The following is a 6,311-nucleotide window of genomic DNA, read 5'->3' on the forward strand; positions in this document are numbered from 1 at the left end:
CCCCCACCCCCGACCTGGCTCCCCTTCCACATGTAAATTCCGGGCGGGTCCTTGGCGTTATGTTAGTTTATGCAAATCTGGGTGAGGATAATCCCGATATGTAAAACTGGTCAATCCTCTCTCGGCCGATTTTCAGCCCAGGCATAGAAAGAAATTAGACTTTAAATACATCTATCACTCATGAATCAAAGTAACCAAGCTTTGGAACTTGGTTCCCAATGTGCACACCCCAAACGCATGAAGCGATGGAGTTAACACCTCAAGAGTCGAGGGTTATCCATTTCAGTATGTGAATTACAGCATGGAGATAAACTGCGAGACATTGGGTTCTGAGGATGCATGGGGCTCCCCAGTGAAGGGCAGCCTCGTCTGTTATCATTAAACCCATAAGGATATCATTGCCTAATACGTACCTTTGTTTTCAAATGTCTGATTTGAAGCCCTGGTTGGAGTTCTGTGCTCTCCTGGTATGTAAGGGAGGATGGACTGCCTCCGTAGCATCCAGGACATCTTCAAGGAGCGATGCCTCAAAAAGGTGGCATCCATCATTAGGGAACCCCATCATCCAACACAGGCCCTGCTCTCATTGATACAGTACCGTCAAGGAGGAGGTTCAGGAGCCTGAAGACACACACTCAGTGATTCAGAACAGCTTCTTCCCCTCTGTTATCAGATTTCTGAATGGACATTGAACCCATGAATACTACCTTACTATTTTTCAAATTTTTATTTTTGTACTACTCATTTAATTTTATATAAGACCATAATAGCTAGGAGCAGAATTAGGCCATTCAGTCCATCAAGTCTGTCCCACCATTCCATCATGGCTGATCCTGGATCCCACTCAACCCCATACATCCGCCTTCTTGCTATATCCTATGATTCCCTGACTGATCAGGAAATGATGAACTTTCACCTTAAATATACCCACGGACTTGGCTTCCACCGTAGTCTGTGGCAGAGCATTCCACAGATTTACTACTCCCTGGCTAAAAAACAATCCTCCTGACCCCCGTTCTAAAGGGTCGCCCCTCAATTTTGAGGCTGTGCCCTCTAGCTCTGGACACCCCCACCATAGGAAACATCCTCTCCACATCCATGCTAACTAGCCTTTTCAACATTCGGTAGGTTTCAATGAGATGCCCCCGCATTCTTCCAAATTCCAGTGAATACGGGCCCAAAGCTGCCAAATACTCCTCATACGCTAACCCCTTCATTCCCAGAATCATCCTTGTAAACCTCCTCTGGACTCTCTCCAATGACAACATATCATTTCTGAGATATGGGCCCAAAACTGTTGACAATACTCCAAGTGCAGCCTGACCAGTGGTGAGTTATAAATCCTCAGCATTATCTCCTTGTTTTTATATTCTATTCCCCTTGAAATAAATGCCAACTTTACATTTGCCTTCTTTACCACACACTCAACCTGTAAATTAACCTTCTGGGAGACTTGCACGAGGACTCCTAAGTACCTCTGATGTTCAAACCTTCTCCCCATTTAGATAGTAGTCTGTACCATTGTTCCTTTTACCAAAATGCTTTATCACACATTTCCCAACACTGTATTCCATCTGACACTTCTTTTGCCCTTTCTTGCAATTTGTCCAAGTTCTGCTGCAATCAGCACTAGCTACCCCGCCACCTATCTACATATCATCCACAAACTTTGCTACGAAGCCATCAATTCCATTATCCAAATCATTGACAAACAATGTGAAAAGCAGTAGTTCCAATCCTGACCCAATGAACACCACCAGTCACTGGCAGCCAACTAGAAAAGGCCCCTTTTATTCCCACTCACTAACTCCTGCCGGTCAGCCATTCCTCTATCCATCCCAGTAATGTTCCTGCAACACCATAGGGTTTTATCTTGTTAAGCAGTTTCATGTGTGGCACCTTATCAAATGCCTTCTGAAAATCTAAGTAAATGACATCTACTGCCCCTCCTTTGCCCACCCTACTTGTTACTTCCTCAAAGGTTTGTCAAGCAAGATTTCCCTTTACAGAAACCATGCTGACTTAGACATATTTTATCATTAGTGTCCAAGTACCCCAAAACTTCATCCTAAATAATGGACTCCAACACTTGCCCAACCACTGAGATTAGGCTAACTGGCCTATACCTTCCTTTCTTTTGCCTTCCTCCCTTCTTAAAGAATGGAGTCTTTTAAAGAGAGGAACATTAGAACAGTGAGCGACTTGGGGAAATACACTCTATCTTTACATCTGGGACCTGAGGCAGGGTTGTCTCCCAACACTTTGACCATCCCTCCGCCTCCACAGATGCCACCAAGTTCCTTCAGCAGTTTGCAATTTTGCCCCAGATTTCAGCAGCTATGCCCATCATTTCATTTGCAGGCTTACTCATTTATTTTCTGCTGTGAAAAGGCTGCATTGGCCAATGGCTCATTAAAAGATACATGGCAGTGGTGGAAGTGCAGCCTTCTCTACCTAATCGATATTTCACTCTTTCTGACACTACCCCCACCACAAATAATCATGCTCTGCAAATAGGATGCCAGAAGGGAGAAACTGCGAGATTTATGACCAGAAGCATAACTTAGACCAAGGTACAAGAAGAGCACAATCTTAATTACAGAAAGAATAAACACACACACCCAAGTGACACATGCATTCATATCCCATGAGCAAGGACCAAATGAGTACATTTCATTTGCATCACAGCAGTGTCAGAATTTGACTGCTATTGTACACAGGGTGGAGTAGTAATGTGTTTATATTGTGGGGCTTGAACTCCAGAGGCTGAACTAATGGTCCAGGGACAGGAGTTTGGATTTCATCAGTGGCAGAATTAATTAATTAAATGAACTGGAATAAAACACAAACATCATCACTAAGTATCACTATGAAACTGCTGAGCTCCCGGTAAAAACCCATCTACTGCACTAGTGCCCCACTCCACTGTCCTCCTCCCTGAACTTTGTAATAACTTTTCCTTCAGGTACTTTTCATAAAGCCAATAATCTCCACCCAAGTACAAATACACTATTCAGCTAAGTCATTGTTTGCAGGATCTGGCCATCAATATTTGTCTGCATAAGAGTGACAGGTATTTATTGACACCTGGACAACATACTGACAACATCTGAAGGCACTTGAAAAGTTCCATTAATGCTGTCTTCGAAACATCTTAAATATCAGATATAATATAAATGTGAGAGTAAGCGTTCGGTTTGGCACGGACTAGAAGGGCCAAGATGGCCTGTTTCCGTGCTGTAATTGTTATATGGTTATATCAGCTGGGAAGATAGAAGAACCAATGTCAGCATGCTAAATGAAGCAAAAACAACAGGCATTGAAGCCTACGTCATCAAGAACCAACTAAGATGGAGTGGTCATGTTGTTCGGATGAAAGACGAACGTCTGCAGAAACAAATCTTCTACTCCCAGCTTAAAGAAGGCAAACGTAAAAGAGGCGGACAACAGAAGAGATTCAAAGACGTTTTAAAAGTCAACATGAAGAAATGTAACATCAACATCAACAATTGGAAAACCAATGCCAAGGACAGGGAACTCTGGCAAACCATCATCCGAGAAGGAACAGCAGCTTTCGAAGACAGCAGATGTGCAGAATTAGAAGAAAATGGAAAGAGAGGCAGCAACAACCAAAACCCAATCTGCCATCTGGAACTACCTGTCCTGAATGCGGAAGAACTTTCAAAGCCAAGATTGGACTCATGGGCCACTTGAGAGCCCATAAATAGATAAACGGAACGAAGACCATCATCCACGACCTTGAGGGTCAGCCACAACGATGATTTATTGACCCAATTATTTCTGGGTGTATGAAAGCCAAAGTATGTTTACTCCATTGTGAAATTTGCAAGGAGATTAAACTGAGTGACGAGAAAAGAGTACTTGGTTCAGAAACAGACAGACATACTTCGTTGATCCCGAGGGAAATTGGGTTTCATTACAGCCGCACCAACCAAGAATAGTGTAGAAAAATAGCAATATAAAACCATAAATAATTAAATAATAATAAGTTAATCACGCCAAGTGGAAATAAGTCCAGGACCAGACTATTGGCTCAGGGTGTCTGACACTCCAAGGGAGGAGTTGTAAAGTTTGATGGCCACAGGCAGGAATGACTTCCTATGACGCTCAGTGTTACATCTCAGTGGAATGAGTCTCTGGCTGAATGTACTCCTGTGCCTAACCAGTACATTATGTAGTGGATGGGAGTCATTGTCCGAGATGGCATGCAACTTGGACAGCATCCTCTTTTCAGACACCACCATCAGAGAGTCCCGTTCCACCCCCACAACATCACTGGCCTTACGAAAGAGTTTGTTGATTCTGTTGGTGTCTGCTACCCTCAGCCTGCTGCCCCAGCACACAACAGCAAACATGATAGCACTGGCCACTACAGACTCGTAGAACATCCTCAGCATCGTCCGGCAGATGTTAAAGGACCTCAGTTTCCTCAGGAAATAGAGACAGCTCTGACCCTTCTTGTAGACAGCCTCAGTGTTCTTTGACCAGTCCAGTTTATTGTCAATTCGTATCCCCAGGTATTTGTAATCCTCCACCATGTCCAGACTGACCCCTTGGATGGAAACAGGGGTCACCGGTGCCTTAGCCCTCCTCAGGTCCACCACCTGCTCCTTAGTCTTTTTCACATTAAGCTGCAGATGATTCTGCTCACACCATGTGACAAAGTTTCCCACCGTAGCCCTGTACTCAGCCTCATCTCCCTTGCTGATGCATCCAACTATGGCAGAGTCATCAGAAAACTTCTGAAGATGGCAAGACTCTGTGCAGTAGTTGAAGTCTGAGGTATAGATGGTGAATAGAAAGAGAGACAGGACAGTCCCCTGTGGAGCCCCAGTGCTGCTGACCACTCTGTCTGACACACAGTGTTGCAGTGTTCTTTTCAAAGCAAATGTAATCTGATTCCTAACGAGAGGAAGAGCAAATGCTCCTTCTGTGTTAGATGCAGTAAAATAGCAGGAGCCGCCACCTATCACTCAACATCAAGATGACAAAAGGAATAATAATTGACTTCAGGAAGGCAAGAGGCAAGCCCCACTATTCATAAATAGAACGATAGTGGAAAGGGCCTCCAGTTTCAAGATTTTGGGGAGGAACGTCACCGAGGAGCTCTCTTGGTCCCTCAACACAATCTTGATAGTAGGGAAGTTACAACAGAGCTAATCTACTCCAAAAGTTGCTGGCCAGCTTTTATTGATGTGTAATAGAGAACATACTGACATACAGAATGGCAGTGTGGTACTCTAGCTGCAGCAAGGCAGATCACAAAGAACCCCAACAAGTGATTGAGATGGCTCAGCACATCACTGGGACTCAACTACTGGACCCGGAGACTATCTACAACTCTCGCTGCCTGTGGCATGCTCATAACATCATTAAAGACCCATCCCATCCTGGGCGCCGTCTGTTCAATCTCCTGCCATCTGGTAGGAGATACAGAAACACCTCAGCCAAGACAGTAAGACTGAAAAACAGCTTCTTCCCGAGGGCTGTTGTGCAGGTGAATAATGCCACACCCAACTTTCCAATGGCCTTTGGGTGTTAAGAACTATCAAAGTCACTTGTTGCATGCAAATATGGGATTTTAAAAAATTAAACCATACTGCATGCATTATAAATACCTGTTTTGCACAGAGTGGAGCAACACTGCAATCTCATTGTCTTGAGCATTGACAGCGAATTTTTGTTCTATTCTATCTTGTAGAGGAAAGCTCCAGTGCTGCAGTTGTTAGGATAAAGTCATTGAAATAGTGGAAGAAAAAAAAATCACATAGTTTTCAATTTAACCTCTATGTGAAATCTGAACCATCATATTGGAATCAAGTCACAAATTGATCCTCTCACTTGCTTCCCATTTCAAGAATCACTTTACAAAATGCACCTCTCCGCTTTTTGTTTCTGCCTACTGGTGAGGTAGCAATTGCTTAGAATCATGTTAAAGAAATATGTTTTTTTTTATTCTCGCTGGGATTTTCATACTGGTATCACACATCAAATCTTTGTTGCTTTTCTTGCTCTGTCTACAGAACTGATTTAAGAAATTGTCCATTATTTGATTTTGCAGCATTGTTCAAAACAGCTCTTCTAACTGATGCACAGATAAAAGAAGCTTGAATTGATTACCATTAATAGGGAATAGAGAAACAGCTCAAATACACAAGTAAATCACTCCAATAAATCTCATTCTGGTAGCGATTAAGCATGGAAGTTGAATTGAAATAATGCTCAAATCCCAAAGGATGGAAAATGATTTCTCTTTACAAAATAAATGACAACATCCAGTTTATCTGTAA

The sequence above is a fragment of the Hemitrygon akajei genome, chromosome 14 (assembly GCF_048418815.1).
Source record: "Hemitrygon akajei chromosome 14, sHemAka1.3, whole genome shotgun sequence".
In the NCBI taxonomy this organism is placed as follows: domain Eukaryota; kingdom Metazoa; phylum Chordata; class Chondrichthyes; order Myliobatiformes; family Dasyatidae; genus Hemitrygon; species Hemitrygon akajei.